The 21,772-nt window shown below is 42.0% G+C and overlaps 1 protein-coding gene and 1 pseudogene across 7 annotated transcripts in view; one reads left to right on the forward strand and one right to left on the reverse strand.

Moving 5' to 3' along the window:
* PIGL (phosphatidylinositol glycan anchor biosynthesis class L) overlaps nucleotides 1-21,772 on the forward strand; it is a 116,392-nt gene that overhangs the window by 20,944 nt on the left and 73,676 nt on the right. The window lies entirely within an intron of this gene.
* LOC139437192 (mesoderm-specific transcript homolog protein pseudogene) lies at nucleotides 8,392-12,328 on the reverse strand (annotated as a pseudogene).

Genomic DNA, 21,772 nt, shown 5'->3' on the forward strand with positions numbered 1-21,772 from the left:
AAGCGGACACAGAAGAACACACAGCAAATGAACACAGAAGTAGACGACGGGAGGGGAAGGGAGAGAGATTAATTAATTAACTAATTTTTTAAAAAAAGATTTCATCATCAGGATATACCATAACTTATTTAACATTCTCCTGTTATGATATATTTATATTTTTCTAATTTTCTACTATTATGCAAAGCTTTATTAATAAAGCTTTGAGGTTCTGTCTCTTAGATGAGTAAGAACTGGGTCAAAAGATAGAACTTCTTCTTCTTTCTTCATCTAGGTCCTAAACAGTTCTTACTAAGGTTATGTTGATTTTTAAAAATTTTTTGTTGTTGTAAATAAGATTTTTTTCTGATACTTTTTCTAAGAATTTTACTGCTGGTTGTAAATTTATTTATTTTTATGTGTCTTTCTTTTATGTTCAGCCCCTTAAGAAACTTCATTAAAAAGCTTAGCAGTATTTCAATTGATTCTCTGAAGTTTCATAAGTAAACACCTATATCATCTGCAAATAATAAAAATGTAGTCTTCTATTTTTCAGCACATGCCTCTTATTACTATTTTACTTCTTATTGCTTTGGCTACCATTCCTTGAACTCTTAAATAATGGTGATAAGAGCAGGCAGCCTTATCTATATTAATGAGTTGATTGGGAACACTTGTAGTGTTTTACTATTAACTGTGATTTGGCTGCTAGTTAAGAAAGCTTTTCTTTATTGTTAAGCATCGTTTTTGGGACCTGACTAATACTGTATCAGATTGGGGGTGGGGTGGGGGGGCAGGGAGCTGTTTATTTCTATCAGAGTCCTACAAAGAAATAAGGAAAAAGATTAGATTTAGTCTCAGTTTTGCTCTGTTCAGAGTAAACTTTTGGGATCACGATGGGTTAACTTCTCTCTGTGCCAGTGGATTTCATAATGCTTTAAAGAGCTCAGCTCCAGCGCCAGCTCTGTCAGTTAGCTGTGCAATTTATGTCACTTAATCTCTCTGTTTCTAAAATTCCTCCCTTGTAACCCTTGATAGGTATATGGTTTGAAGTCAATCCGTGGAAGAAATCATTTGCTCAGTTGTTTTCCAAGTACCCTTCCACAAATGTGGGTGTATATTGCAGTTTTTCTCACTGACATTACTGAATACAGTGTCTGCTTTGGCTCGGCATTGCAAATTGTTTTCTTTTTTTTCAGGGCCATTGCTGAGTTTTGAGGCCCAAAGTCAAACCAGTGAGCTCAACTTGATTATCAAGATCTTGACTCTCTTGTCTCTTGTCATCTGTCTTAATTCATTACATTGTAATATCCATGTACCCTGGGAAGATCATGCAGCTTCATTAGCAGTCCCTCCTTATGAAATGCTACAGGAGAGGGATAGAAAATTTGTTAAAAATAATACAAAAATCAATTTTGAAGACTCAAGGGAAACATGCAACCCTCAGTTTTTCAGCCTCTCATTTCATAACCCAGAAAAAAACAAGAGTTTTGCAATCTTACTTCAGGTTATTTGGATGAGTCAAAGAAAATAATGAAGGGGAGGAAGGGAAAAAGGGACGTTTTATAGAGGATGTTCACTATAATAATGATGAATGTGTTTTAAATCATGACTGTTGGTGCCCAAAACTATACTAAATATGTTACCTTTCTTTTTTCTTTTTTTTTCCAAGAAGGTACTGGGAATTGAACCCAGGACCTTATACATGGGAAGTGGGCACTCAACCACTTGAGCTATGCCCGCTCCCCAGTATCTTCCTTCATCCTTAAAATAATCCAGTTATTTTCCCCACATTACAAATAAGGAAACTGAGGCATTGTGAGAAGGTGAACGATTTCCCAAGGTCATCTAGCTAATAAACAGTAGAAGTGGGATTTGAAGTAAGGCAGACTGGCTCTAGGGCATATGCTTCCACTTTATTTTATACCAACTCGATGCCTGACACATATTTTCCCAAATCATCTCATTTATTTCTTAGACTAACTTTACAGGACAGGTTTATTATGTTTACTTTTCTTCCCCTCACATGAAGAAATTAAAGCCCAGAAGGATTATGAAAATTGTCTGAGATCACACATTTTAAAAATGGCAGCGCTAGGATTCAAAAACAGAAAGGAAAATGGAATTGCTTCCCTACTTTCTGCAGGAAAATGGGTCACCAGTTTATTCAGGGACACATTTAGCCAGAGGAACTCACCCAAGTAGACCCCTTATTTAATCCCTGAAAGAGGAACACAGAAAAATCAGTGCTCCAGAAAGGAAAGTATAATCTCAGTCAGACAATACGCAATTCCCTAACAGCTATCCATTCTGCTAACTTAATGAGTTTTCTGATATTAACATGCATGATCCACTGTTGTTAACAGATAATTATTAAATGCCTGGAATGGGCAAGGCACTCTGCTGGACGTTACAGAAACAGAAAAACAGTTAAAGGTACAGGCCACGGATAACGGGTGTTAGCAGGACAGTGGTGGCAGCTCCATTTGTGGAAAGCCTAGAAGTAGGATCAGAGACCCTCACTGGGGTGCTTGGGAGTGAGGTGTGGGGGGGGCTGGAAAATGAAACCCACAGATTTAGTATTCATCTGTTACCTTTGTGCTTCTTAACATTAAAGGAAGAGTCCATGGAATTATTTCAATTGTATCTAAAACAAAACAAAAAGCACACGCATGAGTCTTAAGTGTGGAGGTGATTTCTAAAAGGCTACATATGGGGCTTGAACAGTAGCTGCTACCTCTGAGCAACTGGGGCTGGGGAATGGGGACACTCACTTTTTAATTCCCCCCAATTCTGTGTAGTTATGTGTGTGTGTTTTAAGCAAATCTATATTACTTTTTAAATTACATTTATAATTTTTAAAAAGACCATCCCACATAAACATTCTTTCTCTACTTATGTTGTCGTCACACAAGTGAATGGTAGATGAGAAATCATTCCCTGTCCCTATTGATTCAAAGCGTACAACAGAGCTCCTTGAAAAAGATATTGCCAATGCTTTTAAGCCTTTTTATAAATGTTGTGGTCTTGTTACGGGATGAGTGGGAAGAGGTTTAGATACACTGCTCCTAAGTGCTCTAACTGGAATAAGGGGGAGGGGATTAGCGAGAGACCTGATTGTGATAGAATAAAAAAAGCAGCTTCCCTCTAATTATAATCCCTGCCCATTAACGTGCCCTGGGCACAGTGACCTATTGCTTGGCAAGACTTACAAGGTCTCAAAGCTGTTCATGGTTTGACCCCTGCCTACTTGTTTAGTCTCATCTTCCCAAGGAATGCACACACACGCGCACATACCTCATTCCCGTAACAAAAATAGGTGGGACTGCCCAGAACCCCAATCTGTGGTTCTCTGCATCTCCAGTCTCATATTTAAGCTATACCTCAAACACACCCTGCTTTCTTCTAGGTCCACATCTTTGCACATGCTATTCCATCCCCCTGTCATGCCTTCTCCACTTCCCAGTGTTGACCCTTTACCTTGTCCCTCCAGCAAATGCCTATTCATCCTGCAAACCTCAGCTCCAGGATGACCTTAGCCTCGGTGGCGCCATCCTTGATTTGCCCACATTTCCTTGGGCACTTTCTTTGCATGCCTTTTGTCCCATTATATCCTAGTATACACACTAATGGGTTTACTCTAGGCCACTAGTCCTCCATATCTTTTATTCCTGTATTTCCATCCTCTATCATAATCCTTGATACATCCCAGCTGCTCAGTACATGTTTGTTGAATAAATGAATGACTCCAGTTATACCATAAACTTTCTTCTGTGGCCAGGATGGAAATGTATGGTCTCTGAGAACTCTAAACGCAGTCTGGATCACTGGCTTGCACAGTTATTTTTAATCTTCTGGAAAGTTCTAAGTGAGTACCTTGGTTTGGAAGTATTTTTCTACATTTACTTATCTTGCCATTGTATAGATTCAGCTACATGGTCCTAACGTTTCAGCACAATAAAAATCTCATCTCTTCCAGTGCTTGTCTTCACATCAGTTTGGTGTTCAAAAGCCCAAGACTTTTATAGACTAATTTTAGCTGAACAAAGAAACAGAATCCAATACTTACTAGGAAGCACAAATGAGCCTGGCTTACTAGCAGTTCCTGGAAGTCTCTGTGTTTTCCAATAAATCCAGGCAAATCATAGAGTGAGAGTGAGAAGGCACAAAGCAGAGTCTGGGACTCTTGGGGTCATGTTGGTAATTAAACCCCCTCTTCTGAGACGCAGGAAGTCCCTTCCCCTTACGAAACCCAGAATAGATCATTTGCTCACTGCCAACGTGGGTCTGACCAAGTGTCCTCGCTACTGTAAGAGTTTAAAGTAAAGCCTCCCAAGCTCCTTTTCTCCAAATACACCAAGTGACTGGGCCGAGGTTCAAGGGCTTGGTTCCAGTCCCTGTTGGCAAGAATAAGGCAGGGCTCCAGTCCTCCCAAAGGGTGCGAAGGACAAGAATTCCAGGAAGGAGACGAAGAGGGACCTTGCAGATATGGAGCTATTATGTGAAGACTAACAGCCGCTGAAATACTACTTCCAAGTCAGATTACTCCAGGAACTGCAGTGAGGCTGGGCCTTAGGTGCAAAGTGGGAACAGGGAGAGATACTCTTAAGAAAGCACACCACAGAAATAGGACTCAAAATGCCCTTGTCCATTATGATATCTGTTACAGCCCTATTTATAACAGCCAAAAAATTGAGAGCAACCTGAATGTCTCGCAGTAGGTGATTAACTCTGTAGTCATGGTCCAGAATATTATACCACCATTCAGAACTTTCTGTGCATATTAAACAACCCTGAAAGATGTTTGTAGTATAGTACTGAGTTTTAAAAAGCAATGTCTACTTTATTCTCTACACTTTGCTGTTTTCCCCATAGTTTTTAGATTTTTTTTTTATTTCTTCCTGCCCCCCCCCCCCCGCCCCCGCCGGTTGTTTGTGCTCCATCTGCTGTGTCTATTTGTTGTGTGCTCTTTCTGGCTGCTTGTCTTTTTTTAAGGTGGCACCAGGAACCAAATCGGGGACCTCCCATGTGGGAGGGAGGTGCCCAATTGCTTGAGCTACATCTGTTCCCTGCTTGTTGTGACTCTCTTTGTGTCTCCTTATTGCATCATCTTGTTGCATCATCTTGCCACACCAGCCCCTCGCATCAGCTCACTGCCTTGTTAATCTTCTTTAGGAGGCACTGGAAACGGAACCTGGAACCTCCCATGTGGTAGGCAGGCACCCAACTGCTTGAACCACATCTGCTTAGTTGTTTTCACAATGAGGGTACATTAATTGTAAAACTAAAGTTTCATTCGATTTTTCAAAATATATTATTTCCAAGTACATCTTTGTTAGCCATTGTATTTGTTTTTTAAATTGAACCAAGGAGCACCATGGTCATATTTGTATACATAGGTCTTTTTCAAATAATTATTTTTTAATAATACTCATAAAAAACAAAAGACAAGAAAAATTGTCCAGATCCTACCAAATAGAAATAACAATTGCCAGTACTCACTGAACATTATTCTAGCCTTCCTTCTGTGCAGATCTGCACATAGAACGATAAATGAATTCATACACTTTTAAAAGAATGGAAATAGTTCCATAGGCACTGTGATTTCAATAAAATAAATCAAATTCAATGTTACTTGAATTACAAAAAGAAGCTGAAAAGAAACCCAGGGACTTTAACTTCAGACAAACTCCAGATAAGTATTTCTTCATTGTAATGCATTAATTCCTGTAAGATGGGTCCAAAGATAAGAAGAAAAGATACTGAAATGTGTTAAGTTTGCAGTTAGTGAGATGGTAGTGGTGGTTTTTTTTTTAACCCAAATTTCAAATTATCTACATCTACGGACTGCCTTGAAGAAGTAAGCATACTTGGATTTCTTCCCAGATAACTTCCTCCCCAAATATCCATTGTTATTGCTTTTACTTTGTTAAGGTTTGGAAACTTAAATTCTTTTCAAAAAACATGATTTTTCCTGTCATTTGCTCTTGTTCCTGTTTTTACTTAGCCATAATACTATCAGTCTGTTTACTGTGGTTTGCCCATTCCTCAATTCATTGTTTTGATTTCATCCCTGACTTGAGTTCATCAACAAGAGTTCACCAGTCAATATTTTTTTGAAGAGCAACTCATGGATGCTGTACTTATGTATGTTTAAGAGTGTCAATCTGCTGTCTTTCTACTTAAAGGACTCCTTTTTTTTTTTTTAAAGAAATTTCTTGCCTTTTTATTTTATTTTATTTTATTTTTTTTAAAGATTTATTTATTTATTTAATTCCCCCCCTCCCCTGGTTGTCTGTTCTTGGTGTCTATTTGCTGCGTCTTGTTTCTTTGTCCGCTTCTGTTGTCGTCAGCGGCACGGGAAGTGTGGGCGGCGCCATTCCTGGGCAGGCTGCTCTTTCTTTTCACGCTGGGCGGCTTTCCTCACGGGCGCACTCCTTGCGCGTGGGGCTCCCCCACGCGGGGGACACCCTTGCGTGGCATGGCACTCCTTGCGCGCATCAGCACTGCGCATGGCCAGCTCCACACAGGTCAAGGAGGCCCGGGGTTTGAACCGGGGACCTCCCATATGGTAGACGGACGCCCTAACCACTGGGCCAAAGTCCGTTTCCCTTAAAGGACTCCTTAGGTAGTGTATTAGTCAGCCAAAGAGATGCTGATGCAAAACACCAGAAAATTGGTTGGTTTTTTTAAAGGGTATTTATTTGGGGTAGGAGCTTACAAATACCAGGCCATAAAGCATAAGTTACTTCCCTCACTGAAGTCTTTTTTCATGTGCTGGAGCAAGATGGCTGCCGAAGTCTGTGAGGGTTCGGGCCTCCTGGGTTCCTCCCTTCCAGGGTCTTGCTTCTCTCTGGGTTCAAGGTTCCTTTCTTCCCGAGGCTTGCTTCTTTTTCTTCTGTTGCTTACTACCTGGGGCTACAGCTTAAGAATTCAGCATCAAACTCCAACATCAAAACTCCCAACTCTGTCCTTTGCCATGCCCTACTGGCACAAGAGGTTTACATGATGACTTAACCAAGTAAACCTCTGAATCCAAGATAATCTATTATGCCCAGAGGAAAAGATCAGTTTACAAACATAATCCAGTATTTCTTTTGGGAATTCATCAGTAATATCAAACTGCTACAGGTAGCTACAAAATTATCAGGTTGTACTGCCTCTCCCTCTGTAGCCCCTGCTTCACTGTCTTCTGGTAATAAATGTTCATGTGGAGACCACTGATATTAACCTTTATTTCTTCCCATGACATTTTTTTCCACCTGGATACCTGTTAGTTTTTTGACTGTAATACAAATACCAGACAATGAAATTGGCTTATCAAAGGAATTTATTGACTCATGGTTTCAGAAGCTAGAAGGCTGGCTTTCTCCCAGGGTCAGTATCTTCTGGCTGGTCAGAAATCTTTGGGGTTCCTTGGCTGTTCTATCACATGGCAATGCACACCGTAGAATTTTCTTCTTTCTCTTCCAGATTCCATTGACTTCCAGATGCTTGTTTGTCCCATTGGTTCTCCTTCTGTGTCCAATTTCCTTTGCTTATAAGGACTGCAGCCATATTGGAATTAAGTCCCACCTGCATTCACTTTGGGCACACCTTAACTAACTAATAACATCTTCAAAGATCCTACTACACATGGGTTCACATATACAGGACCAGGGGTTGGGACCTGAATAGGCCTTTTGTGCGGCACATGATTCAACCTGAACAATACCCTAGGAATTTTCTCTATCCTTTGAGGTTCCAGAACTTTACTATGTTATGTTTTTGTACTTATTATTCTAAATCAGTTTTTCCTAGGACATGGTAGTCCTTTCAGTCTGTAGATTCTGGTCCTTCTGTTCCATTTGCTTTGTCCTTTTCTTCAGAAACAACTTATATGCATGTTGGCTCTTACTTGTCTTCCATAACTATCTCTTGTGGCAATTAAGTCGATATTCTTTTCAATTTTGAGATTTCTTAAAAACCTTCCATTGTGTCTCTGACTTTATTTTTAATAGTTGTGTATTTTTTTTTTCCTTGCCTATTTGCCAAGTTACTTTAAATTCCATTTGTACTTTGCAAAAACTTCTTAGAAACTTTAACTCTTTTCTTTAAACTCCTTCCCATTTTTTGGACATCAGGCTGAAGATAATTTTGAGGCCCTGGAAGGCACTTTGAAATTACATAAGGTTTTTTATTTGTTTTGTTTTTTTGTTTTGCTTTGTTTTGTTTTGAGGTACTAGAGCCAGGGATTGAACCTGGGACTTCTTATGTGGCAAGCCAGTACTCAGCCGCTTGAGCCACATCCACTCCCTATATAGTTGTGTTTTTTTAAGATTTTATTTATTTCTCTGCCCTCCCTCCATTTTCTGTCCCCTCCCTCCATTGTCTGTCTCTGTGTCCATTCACTGTGTGTTCTTCTGTGTCTGCTTGTATTCTCATTAGGCAACTCCAGGAACCAATACTGGAACCTTCCAGACTAGGAGAGAGATGATCATTCTGTTGTGCCACCTCAGCTCCCTGGTCTGCTGCGTCTCTTATTATCTCTTCTCTGTGTCTCTTTCTGTTGCATTATCTTACTGCGCCATCTCTCCTCGTGAGCCAGTACTCCTGTGTGGGCCAGCACTCCACGTAGGCCAGCTCGCCACATAGGCCAGGTTGCCCTCACCAGGAGGCCTTGGGTATCAAACCCTAGACCTATATGGTAGACGGGAGTCCAATTGCTTGAACCACATCTGCTTCCCCCTACATAGGTTTTTAATCTACCTTTTGCTTGTCTTTTTTTCCCCTTCCCTCCCTCCCTCCCTCCCTTCCTTCTTTTTTTATTTTCATAGTTGTCACATGTAAAGATATCCCCTATTGGTTCTTTTTTGGTTGTTTCTTAGGTTTGAGTGGGGCCAGCTACCTACTGAAGAATAGTTTTAGAAGAATAGAGAGGGTATAGGTGTCAGGTTGGGGCCATCTGAGGCTTCTGCTGAATCTTATTGTCTTGAACACAGGTTCATCAAATCGTCTCTTTCCTTTACCAAGAAGGCACCTCCCCCATATTTTTGGTGTGGTCTCTTGTTTACCTCTTGGTACACTTCTGGGGCAAGGCAACTTAATGTAGGCATTAGGAATAGCATTTTGTTGTAATTCTCCTTTGAACTATGTTTCCATTCGTCCCTTTCAATATTGTGGTGCTAATCAAAGACCACTGGATGCCTCTAAGGATGGTGAGGCTTGATTTTGAGGTACTTCCATATCCTGTTGAAAGTCCAAGGTGCAGTATGTGCTGGCTGGCTATATATGCTTCCTTTTCCTGGGGCAGATTTCACAGTATTTTGCAGGGATATTTCATGGTTTGTGGTTTTGAGCTGTGGTAGTTTTCTTGCATCATCAAAGTTGATGCTATTTAATTTGTATTTCTTTTGTTGTTTTTTCCATTGGAGTTTGAGGGAAAACAGTAAAAATGTAAAAAATGTTACTCGCGCTGTAACTGGAAGCCTAGATTTACATTTCAGACAGGTGACTACTGGCAGTTGAAGGAGTAATGAATGTGAGGCGGACAAAGAAAGAAAAATGAAAGTGAGGAAAGTACAGTATGGTGGAAAGAGTTTTGGTCCAGGAGTCACAAAACCTGAGTTCAAGGTGTGATTCTGCCTGTGTATCTTTTGGCAAATAAGTTCTCTTCTTGGAGTATCTGTTTTCTTATATGTGAAATGACTGAATGAGATAGTGATTTCACCCAAAGCTTCTAATACTAGAGTTTCCAGGTCTTCCTCAGGATCAGAGCAGGACATATTTAACTGTGGCTGTTCTATAAATAGAGATTCACATGCTCTGTTCAGCAATATATCTGATATTTTTAAGAACTTCCCATTTTAATATACCAAACACGTTTATGGTTAATGACATATCCACATTAGAATATGTTCATTGTGACCAGCTGAAGCCCTCTCTTCAGAAAACCAAATAGGGACATAAAGAAAACTCAGAAATAGATCTTTTATTAACCAAAATCAGTTTGGACTGCTCACCTTTGCCTCTACAAAAATTGTACTGGGGACCAAAAACTTTGGATATTAGCTGATTAGTTTTCGAAAATGCAAGTCTCATAGATGAATAATATGAATGTTATTGAGTTGGTCTTTCAGATTATCTCCTGGTTCACCAAGTTCCAAGACATAATTCTTAGTCATTTGCGTGATGTTCCAGAGTGTCCTTGGGTAAAGAAAAATTGCAGCTTCCTGTGTGTCGTACTTTAAGATGATGTGGTGCTACCTCTATTGGTTTGGTAAAATGGTCTTAGTTAAACAGAATTACTTCCTCAAGGCTGACGCAAAGCTTAAATGGCTAGTTTCTGTAGTGGCGGGACATACAGCTTTTTTTTTTTTAATCATTTTTGCTTTTTAAAAAAAAATGTTTTAATTTGAAAAAATACACTGACTGTCAAATGGTTTTTGCAATGGTGCCAAGACTTCAATGGGGGAAAGATAGTTTCTTCCACAAATGGTGCTAGGACATGGGTATCCTTGTCTTCACACAGAAATTATCTCAAAATTGATCAAAGACTAAAATATAAGCGCTAAAACTATACAACTTTTAATGGAAAAGATAGGAGTAAATGATCTTGGGTTAGGCAAAGACTTGTTGGATATGACAGTAAACGCACAAGCAGCCATCCTATAGTAGTCAACAAAGGGGCGCTGATGCAAAATACCAGAAATCAGTTGGTTTTTATAAAGGGTATTTATTTGGGGTAGGAGCTTACAGATACCAGGCCATAAAGCATAAGTCAATTCTCTCACCAAAATCTATTTCCATGTGTTGGAGCAAGGTGGCTGCTGACATATACAAGGGTTCAGGCTTTCTGGGTTCCTCCCTTCCAGGGTCTTGCTTCTCTCTGGGTTCAGGGTTCCTCTCTTCTCAGGGCTTGCTTCTTCCTGGGCTCAGGGTTCCTCTCTTCCTGGGGCTTGCTTCTCTTTCTTCTGTGAGCTTACTTCCTGGGGCTCCAACTTAAGGCTTCAGCATCAAACTCCAATATCAAAAATGCTCAACTCGGTCCTTTACCATATCTTTTATCAGTGGGTCCCTACCCACCAAGGGGTGGGAACTCAATGCCCTAATGATGTGGCCAAATCAAAGCCCTAATCATAACTTAATCATGCCCAGGTACAGACCAGATTACAAACATAATCTAATTTCTATTTTTGGAATTCATAACCATATCAAACTGCTACACATACTTTATCATACATAGTAAAGGTCCTGAATATCCTATTGAGAATCATTCCAACCCTAAGCAGCTTCTCCTCTGTACTCTATTATTAGGAATGGGACTATGACAGTTTTGACTTAAATTCCATTTTATCTTACAGTCATATGGTTACCCCAGCTCTCTTTTGGTTGCTATTTGCATGCTATATTGTTTTCCATCTTTTCACTTTCAACCTACTCATGTCTTTGAATATAAGACACACAGCTGCGTCATGCTTTTTATCTATTCTGCCAGTCTCTACCTTTTGACTGAAAAGTTTAATCCATTTACATTTAAAGTAACTACTAATAATGCAGGACTTTATTCTGTCATTTTGCTATTTGATCTTTGTGAGTCTCATCCCTTTTTTGTCCCTCAATTATGATAGGAATTGAGATAAAATGAATGGGAATAGTTGCAGAGGCAAGAACCCCCACCCTGCATCTTCTAAACTTCTTCCCGTGGTTAATATATGGTAAGAAACCATCAGTGACTTAAGTTCCCATCATGATGGCATATCCCTGCCTACCTGTCCCACAGCTCACTCTTAGAGAGTCAGGAGTATGGCCCAGAGGGACCTTGAGAGAATACAAAGAATTTCATCAAGCATGAGAGGATGGGTGACAGCACACTTCTGTCTTTGAGTAGCTTCTGGAGAAGGAGAGGAAGGTGAATCTCAGAAAAGATGGTCCCTTTGACAGACTCTTTCTGGTAAGCCAATTAGGTGATTCTGCTTGCACCTATAGAAAAGCTCCTGAGTAATGATCCCTCCTTAATCATAAGACCAAAGATGGATTCTATGGTTCTAAAGCCCCAGATGTCACTGAAACCAAAGTCTGAGAAAGTAAAGGCAATCATTCGATGAAACCTCAGAGTCAGACCTTCCCAAATCTTATACCAGTCATAGTTGGATATTGGAAAGCTATGTAAAAGCACAACTACCTCTGGACTACCCACCAAACCCATTGACTGAGTCTTGGTAAAAAGACTATGAAGGTGAAAAATTTGCCTAAAAGACTTCCATGAGTGAAAAGTAGAGGAAGACTGAGGGGGCAGGATATGCAGATATGCAGCAAATAGGGCCATAGTCAGTAGCTCCATCTGGACCCACCACTCCCTTATGCTCATTTAGGTAACACCTGAGCTACAAGTCTCCATGTTTAGGGGAGCCATTTGTGCATGTGTTTCCTGTGACCAGAGGGCTCTTTTTTTTTTTTTAAGACAGTCTAACCGATAAAAAATTCTTGGTTGGCAATTGTTTTCTTTCAGCTCTTTAAATATTTCATCGCATTGCCTTCTTGCCTCAGTGGCCTCTGATGAGAAATTGACACTTAATCTTTTTGGTCTCCCTTATACATGTCACTCTCCTCTTGCAACTTTCAGAATTCTCTGCTCATCCTTGGCATTTGGCAGTTTGAAAATAATGTGCTTGGGCATGGTTCTCTTTGTCTCTACCTGTTTGGGGTTTGTTGGGCTTCTTGAATGTGCATATTCATGTCTTTCATTACATTTGGGAAGTTATCTGCCATTACATCTTTGAATATTCCTTCTGCACCTTTCTCTCTTTCCTTTCCTTCTGGGACTTCCATAATGTGTATATTGATGTGTCTGATGGTGACTTACAGGTCTCAGGCTCTGTTTGCTTTTTTTTTTTTTTTTTTTTTTTTTGAGGTACCAGGGATTGAACCCAGGACCTCATTATGTGGGAAGCCAGTGCTCAACCACTGAGCCACATTGTCTCCCCTGAGTTGGTTTTTTCATTTGTTTTGCTTGTTGTTTGTTTTTTCAGCAGGCACTGGGAACCAAACCCGGGACCTCCCATGTGGAAGGCAGGTACTCAGCCACTTGAGCCACATCTGCTCCCTCTGTTCACTTTTTTAAAATTCTTCTTTCTTTCCATTCCTAGGCCCAAATTATTTCAATTGTCTTATCTTTAAGTACACTGATTCTTTCATTTACCAACTCCATTCTGCTGTTGAAACCATCTAGGGATTTTCATTTCAGTTGTGATCTTCAACTCCAGTATTTCTGTTTGCTTTCTTTTCAAAATTTCTATTAAAAATCTCATATTGTTCTGTTTCTTCATGATTTTTATATCCTTTATTTCCTTCTCTATGTTTTCCTTTCTCTCCTTGAGCATATTGAGGATCATTTTTCTAAAGTCTTTGTCCAAGGTCTGGTTTTTTCATTGATGGTTTCTAGATTTTTATCTTGTTCCTTTATATGGGATATTATTTCCTGTTCATCTTATAATCTTTTGTTGCACATTGTACATTTCAATATTTGATTTTATTTTTTTAAGGTTTATTTATTTATCTCCCCTTCCACCCCAGTTGTCTGTTCTCTGTGTCCATTCGCTGTGTGTTCTTCTCTGTCTGCTTGTATCCTTGGCAGCAGCACTGGGAATCTGTCTCTCTTTTTGTTGTTGTGTCATCTTGCTGCGTCAGCTCTCCGTGTGTGCGGCGCCACTCCTGGGCAGGCTGGACTTTCTTTCGCACTGGGCGGCTCTCCTTACGGCGTGCACTCCTTGCACGTGGGGCTCCCCTACACGGGGGACACCCCTGTGTGGCATGGTACTCCTTGCGTGCGTCAGCACTGTGCATGAGCCAGCTCCACACAGGTCAAGGAGGCCTTGGGTTTGAACCATGGACCCCCCATGTGGTAGGCAGACACTCTCTCCATTGAGCCAAGTCTGCTTCCCTTTAATATTTTAAAGTGTTAACTCTGGGATTTAGTCCCTGAGATGCCTGTTCCTTAAATTTGTATGGCGCTAATGATACAACAGAGATTTCCTTGAGTGCCAAGAGCTAACAGAAACAAACACAGAAAAGCACCTTTCATAGTCTTTACAAATTGGTTGTGGATTGGCTGGTGGACTCTTTCAGAGTTTAGCCTTCCTATTAAGAAGATCAGCCCAAGGCAAATGTGTAGTGCAGAGTCTTCTCGATCTTTTCTGAGCCTGTCTTGCCCTGGGCTTGTTTGCCACTGGCCTCTAGGAATTCCCCCTCTACTTTCTATGAAATAGACTTTCTTCCCCCCTCAAGAGTGTTGTATTGTAAGGCTTAATCCTTTGCCCCAGGCAGCTTTGACTTAATTGCTTCTTATAGTGCTTCAGCTGTCATAAACTGCTTCTGTCATCAGGGCAAAATCTGGAGGGCAAGCTGAAGAAGAGCTTCCTGGTTCAGTCTTTGAGGCTGCCCCTGATAGACCCACACCAACACACAGTCACCCCAGGATGCACATAGCGGTTACTCCCCACCTCCAGAACAGCGTCAGGGACCCACAGTGGGAGCATGAGCTGGCTCTATACCACGCTGGGGAGGGTGGGGGGGAGGGGGCCAGCAAATGTGCCAGGAGCTTCTCCTATCGTTATTTTGGTTTGTTTTTTCTTTTCCTACTGTTTTTAAAGCTTCATTTTCTTAATCAGTTACTGCAACCTTTTACCTTTTTTCTTGAGTTTTAAGGAAAATGTCTCTACCAGTTTTTGCTAGTTGTTCAAAGATTCTGTGATGGGAATGGCACCTTGGAGCATCTTACATTGTCATCTTGGTCAGGTGGGAGCTCAGTTACTTCTTACAAGTCCACAGAAGCAACTAACAGTTCTTGGTTCTTGGTTCTCAGATCTGGTTCCCTCAGCCCCTCACACCCACCACAGCTTTCTCCTGCCTAACAGATGAGAATGGAGTTTTCACAACAGTGCACTTCCAATTTACTCTTTCTCTGCCATTCCTTTCCCCTTCTTACCCTCCAATACAGTGTCTTCACTTTGGCACCCTATTTTTTTTAGAGAAAAAGCTTGCATCTCTCAGGTAAGGCAGGGAAGCACATCTTATCTTACCCATTGGTCCTGGCTGAACTGAAGAAGAATCAACGTGGCCCTCATGACTCCTTTTAAACCACCCCAGGGAAGCAGATGTGACTCAACTGGTAGCGTGTCTGCCTACCACAAGGGAGGTCCAGACGGTATCCAGGGCCTCCTGGCCCATGTGGTGAGCTGGCCCATGCTCAGCGCTGCCATGCACAAGGAGTGCCATGCCATAAGGGGTGCCCCATGCGCGAAGAGTGCGCCCCGCAAGGAGAGCCACCCTGTGCAAAAAAAAAAAAAGCACAGCCTGCCCAGGAGTGGCACCGCACACACAGAGAGCTGACACAGCAAGATGACACACCAAAAAGAGACCCAAGTTCCCGGTGCTGCCTGACAAGAGTGCAGGCAGACACAGAAGAACACACAGTGAATAGACACAGAGAGCAGACAACAGTGGAGGGGCAAGGGAAAGGAGAGAGAAATAAATTTAAAATAATACTAATAAACCACCCCATCGCCTGGCTTTTGTTGGCAGAGAAGGGTCTGGAGAGCACAGCTGCAGTAAGGGAGCATTAGGTGATGCTGTGAGCATTTTTAATGCCTCAGCCTCCAGGTGGGGCAGGAAATATCAGATGCCAGCACCAGAGGCACTTACCAAGCCAGAAACATTCAGGAAATCCAGACTCCCCAGGGCTCAAAGGAATCAGGAAGGGCTGGAGGGTCAGAGCCTAGAGATACCATCTAAGGGCTTGGGATTAGGTGAGAATGGTCTACCTTCTCTGGAGGGAAGGAAGATATCTGAGCCTTGTCAAGGCTAGGTTTCCATGGCAGAGCAGAGGTTTCCTCAGCGCTAACCTGTACTTTTAAGATTACTATCAGATGCCAGCCTGCAGTCGTGGTCCATGCAGTACACTTTCCACTACCACATTTAATACCTACCCTAGTTTTCATCATCTTGCCAGTGTTCTCATTTGGCAGGTAATTTCTTGGGCTGATCATCTGTGATTCAAATTACTAAAGAGAACCTGAGAAGAATTTATGTGGTATTTTTTTTCACTAGATGATTATCAATGACCAACTTACAAACATATATATCTTTTTAATTTTTAAAATTATGCCAGTCATTACCCCAAAAAACTTAAGTAGACATACCCTTTCCCTTGGACTTATTTCTAGTGTAAACTATTATTTCTCAACCTTTTTGTAATTGGGGTATATTATGAATGGGTTCCTCGATTTAACAACCCATTTTTTCCTCAATAGCTCTTAAAGAAATCACAGCATACAGGATTCCTTTTTTAAAATTAAAAAAGTCTGTTAAAATGAATTTGATCATAAGGCATCTTAGGGAATTGCATTGTGTCTCCTGAAGCAGCATGAAAAATAGTATTAGGAGGGAAGCAGACAGGGCTCAATTGATAGAGCGTCTGTCTACCATATGGAGGGTCCAGGGTTCGAGCCCCAGGGCCTCCTGATCTGTGTTGTAAGTTGGCCCACGCGCAGTGCTGCCATGTGCAAGGAGTGCCGTGCCACTCAGGGGCACCCCTGTGTAGAGGAGCCCCACACGCAAGGAGTACGCCCCAGAGTCAGCCCACGGAGAGCTGACACAGCAAGATGATGCAACGAAAAAGAGACACAGTGTCCCAGTGCCTCCAGGTAATGCAAGTGGACGCAGAAGAATACAGCGAATGAACACAGAGAGCAGACAACAGGGAGGAGGGAGGGCAAGGGGAAAGAAATAAATAAAATTAAATCTTTTTTTAAAAAAAATTAGGAATTACTCTTCAGCCCCTGTCCTTCTCTTGGCAGAGTGGCTGGGAAGATGGGCCCCAGCACTGGCTGATCTGGGCAGGGCAGAGCAGGTACTCAGATCCTCCCTCCTATAATAAGGTGTTGCATTAGATTATCTCTAAGATCTTTTTCATAACTAACTTTTAAAAAAATTATTATTCAATAAATGCCCTGCAGAAAGGTAGGGATCCCAAACAGGGCTGTCAGATAAATTCAGGGCACCCAGTTCAATTTTAATTTCTTGGGAACCACCCATGTGTTGCTTGCTGGTGGGAGTCTGTGTACATTCTTTTTAGAGAGCAATTCTTTCATCTCACGTAAAGATGAAAATTTGCATATCCTTCCATTCAGCAGGAGTTCCATCCTCTAATGACTGGTTCTTCTCCAAGTGTAGTAGAGTCAGGCATTAAAGAAGTTTGCAAAAATATGAAACAATGCCACTCTTCCCAGGAAACTGGTTTTGGAAAATATTAATTTTCATTAAAGCATGTTATTTATGTTAACATGTGTTAGCATTGATACTTGTTAATGAACGTAATAAGTATTTTTAAATTTTTGAAAAAATAAAAATTTTTTGGATTTTGGATAAACAACGAGTAGTTTTTCAATATTGCATGGGACGTATGTCTACCTAAAAAAAGTATTCATTGTTTATCCAAAATTTAAATTGAACTAGCATCTGATATTTTTATTTGCTAAACCTGACAACCCTTACTAACCCCAAAAGCCATCCCTTTTACTTCATTTTGGGAAGGCCTGTTTTCATTACTTCCCTGCTGTAAGCCTGCTATTTTTTTTTATCCTTAGACTGAAACAGGTGGTTAATTTCAAATTACTGCTTACTCCATTATCTTACTTATGTAATACATTCCAGGAACTTAGCATAGTGACCAGTGATCTGTTTCCCAGAACTAGCTGTGGGAAATACTGCCAGACCCACACCTGGACATCTGTTATGTGCAGCCCAAGTTACTCACATTTCTTCAGTAAGCCTGACCTAGCCCACGTAATCTGATATACCCACAGTATGCTTGAGTGAAAATTTTCATTTGTTATTTGCTTCTTTTAAAATTTTAATTTAATTATGTTTTTAGAGCAGTTGTAGGTTTACAGAAAAATCATGCACCAAGTACAGAGCTCCCATATACTCCCCACACCCCCACACATACACTTTTCCCAATTATCAACATTTTGTATTTAGTGTGGTACACTTGTTACAATGGATGGACCAGTATTTTTATAATGGTATTATTAACTAGAGTCTGTAATTTACATTAGAGTTCATTTTGTGTTGGACAGTTCTATGGGTTGCTTTTTTTTTTTCTTTAAGATTTATTTTATTTATTTCTCTCCCCATCCCCCCCCACCCATTGTCTGCTCTCTGTGTTAATTTGCTATGTGTTCTTCTGCGTCTGCTTGCATTATCAGGCAGTACTGGGAAATGGCATCATCTTTTTGTTGCATCAGCTTGCTGCCTCAGCACTCCGTGTGTGCCGTGCCACTCCTGGGTGGGCTGCACTTTTTTCATTCAGGACGGTTCTCCTAGCAGGGCACAATCCTTGCGTGTGGGGCATCCCTAGGCAGGGGCACCCCTGCATGGCATGGCACTCCTAGCATGCAGCAGCACTGCACATGGACCAGCTTCTCCTGGAGAATTTATCATCACCTTCCCTAAAGTTTCCAGTTTGCAGGTTCTTCTGGGGAATTCAACATTGATTTCATTCAGTTTCTACTTGAGCCTACCTTAAGGAATACAGACTTGCAATCCTCACAGTTGCGTGAGCCAATTCCTACAATTTATCTCTATTGTATTTACATATATATAAACTGTCAGTTCTTTTTCTCTGGAAAACCCTGACTAATACACCCACAAAAGTTCAAGTCCCAACCACTAGTCCTGTGGATGTGAACCCACTTGTAAATAAGACCTTTAAAGATTTTTTTTTTAAGATTTATTTATTTTTATTTATTTCCTCTCCCCTTCCCACTCCCGGACCCCCACCCCAGTTGTCTGTTCTCTGCGTCTATCTGCTGTGTATTCTTCTTTGTCCGCTTCTGCTGTTGTCAGCGGCACGGGAATCTGTGTTTATTTTTTTGTTGCATCATTTTGTTGTGTCAGCTCTCCAGTGTGTGCGGCGCCATTCCTGGGCAGGCTGAACTTTCTTTCTTGCTGGGCAGCTCTCCTTACAGGGCGCACTCCTTGCACATGGGGCTCCCCTACGCAGGGACACCCCTGCATGGCAGGGCACTTCTTGCCTGCATCAGTACTGCGCATGGGCCAGCTCCACACGGGTCAGGGAGGCCCAGGGTTTGAACCGTGGACCTCCCATGTGGTAGGCGGACGCCCTAACCACTGGGCCAAGTCTGTTTCCCTGAAGATGTTTTTCATTAATATGTGCCCAACCTGAATGAGTATGGGCCTTGATTCAATATGGCTGAAGGTCTTCTATGCAGAAGAAATGGACATGGGAGCAGGAACCAGAGGGAGTGACAGAGAGAGCTCACCATGTGATGGAAGTTTGCTGTAAAGTCATCACCAGAATGCAACAGACTTCAGAGAAAGCAGGGCCTGCTGACACCTTGATGTTGTCTCAGCCTCCAAAATAGTGAGACAATAAATTCCTGTTGTTTAAGCCAACCAGTATGTGGTATTTGTCATAGCAGCCCTGGCAAAGTAAGACACCTGTGATCTCGATCTTTTTTTTTTTTTTAAAGATTTATGTCTCCCCCCTCCCCATTGTCTGCTCTCCATGTCCATTCACTGTATTCTTCTGTGACCACTTCTATCCTTATCAGCGGCACTGGGAATCTGTGTTGCATCATCTTGTTGTGTTAGCTCTCCATGTGTGTGACGCCATTCTTGGGCAGGCTGCAATTTCTTTTGCCCTGGGTGGCTCTCCTTACGGGGTGCACTCCTTGCACGTGGGGCTCCCCTACGCGGGGGACATCCCTGTGTGGCACGGCACTCCTTGCGCACATCAGCACTGCACATGGGCCAGGTTCACATGGGTCAAGGAGGCCCAGGATTTGAACCGCAGACCTCCCATGTGGTAGGCGGATGCCCTATCCATTGGGCCAAGTCCACTTCCCTGTGATCTGAATCTTGAAGGACAAATAGGGATTAGCCAAGCACATTCTAGACAGAATGTTCTTCCTGATAGGTGAAGTAGAACGTACTTCAGGGAATGTGATACAAGAGGATGTGAGTGAGCTAGACAATGCCAGATCACAAAGGTCATGCATCAGGGACCTAAACATTTTCTTAAAACTATAAGGAGCTTTGAAGTATGTTAAATGGGGCCAGGACTTGATCTGATATGCATTTTAGAAATCTCTCTGACAATATTGTATAGAGAGTGCCTCAGGAGAGGGATTCAGACTTGAAGCAGTGGGACCATTCATCAGGTGAGAAGTGGTTAAGGTCAGAAATAAAACAATGGTGGAGGAGATAGAGGGGAAGAGATGGTTCCTAGTGCTATGACAGAAGTAACCATTAGAGGACTTGGTGACCGTCTGGTTGTCAGATAAGGCAGAGAGGAGGCCAGTGACTGAGGGACTGGTGTACATCACCTCCACTAAATGGCTCATCTTTTCACTATCCCTGACAGACTGTATGCCAAAAATGTCACTGCCTAAAGAAAGAAAGAGTTTTCCCTAGCACTACACAGAGCCCTTGGAAACTGTTGGGGTAGGAGTGTCAGAGCCACAACTCGGCTTCTGGTCCAAGGCAGCAGCATCTCTGGGTTCTCCCAGCCATTGATGATTTTCAGAGTCTCATTAGCAGAGCAACAGCCTCTATAGATGGCCTCCGAAGAGTTCTTGGTACTGGATCAAATGTCCAGGGCTTCTGGCTACACTTTATTGGGAAAGGTGTTTATCTAAAGTGTTCTGTAGCAGCTTATCACAAATGGAGAACCCAAATCATGGCCACTTGGGAACCAAGGTCATTGCCAGGAAGACAGTGTCAGCTATCATGTCTGGAAGTCAGGACAAGTCCAGCAGATCAAGAGGGAAGCAGAGGCGAGGCAGCTGGAACACAGTGCCAGAAATGGGTCAGGACCAGCTGTTCAGAAGGGAAGCCAAGAAGAAAGGCTAGAGTTCTCTTGCAGATCTCAGTTGGAAAACAATGCGGTAGCACCACAGTTGGTTTTAAACTCAGTTCTTAAAAGCTTTTAAAATGTTGTCCATGCTAATTCTGTCGAGATTGAGCTTTGTTGGCATCTGAGGACTCTGCACTCTAGACAGTGCGCATGTAAAGAGGTCTTTTGACTGAGAGGCCATTGAGACCCACTTAGGATGGCCTCAGGTTTAGGATTATCTTTTAACAAATTTATGTGTATTTCTAACTTCTGTATTTTCGTTTACATTTCTGTTTTATTTCACATCACTTCCCAAGAGAGGCTCTTCTACAAGTTTTACTAATTCATTCCTATTCCACCTAAATTCAGTTTCCATGGCATCTCCCCTCCCCCCACCCCCCCAGATTGTCATATTTCAGGCATGTGTCCCATAGGTCTGAGGACCTCAAAAGCCCAGGCCAGTAAGCCAGCCATCAGATTATATTAGCCCTGGGTGGGGTGAATGCGGGCTTGAACCAAACTAGTGTCTTGTTTCCAAAGAGGCCCACTCAAGTGGGTAAGCCATTGCAACAAGAGTTTCCAGGTAAGGAGGATGGTCAGAGTCAAGCAGGTGGGCCCTGTTGTGGTTCTGAGTTGACCTTCTATTGAGAGTTAGACCACAACCAGCAACTAGCACAGGAAACTAGGTCAAGTCAGTCAGCTCTAACATGTCATTTAGATCTTGCCAGACCCTCTGGAGCTCCTGATCTGACTGGCTCCACTCTCAGTAGAGGAACAGATGAGCAGAGCAAGGCAGAAGCCCAATCACATGGACTTGAAAAAACACCGTTGGAGCTGTTGAGGGAAAGACTGGAGCTTAAGGCTCACACAGAAGCTTAAGACTCACCATGGTCCCTA

The sequence above is a fragment of the Dasypus novemcinctus genome, chromosome 21 (assembly GCF_030445035.2).
Source record: "Dasypus novemcinctus isolate mDasNov1 chromosome 21, mDasNov1.1.hap2, whole genome shotgun sequence".
NCBI classification, from domain to species: Eukaryota; Metazoa; Chordata; class Mammalia; order Cingulata; family Dasypodidae; genus Dasypus; species Dasypus novemcinctus.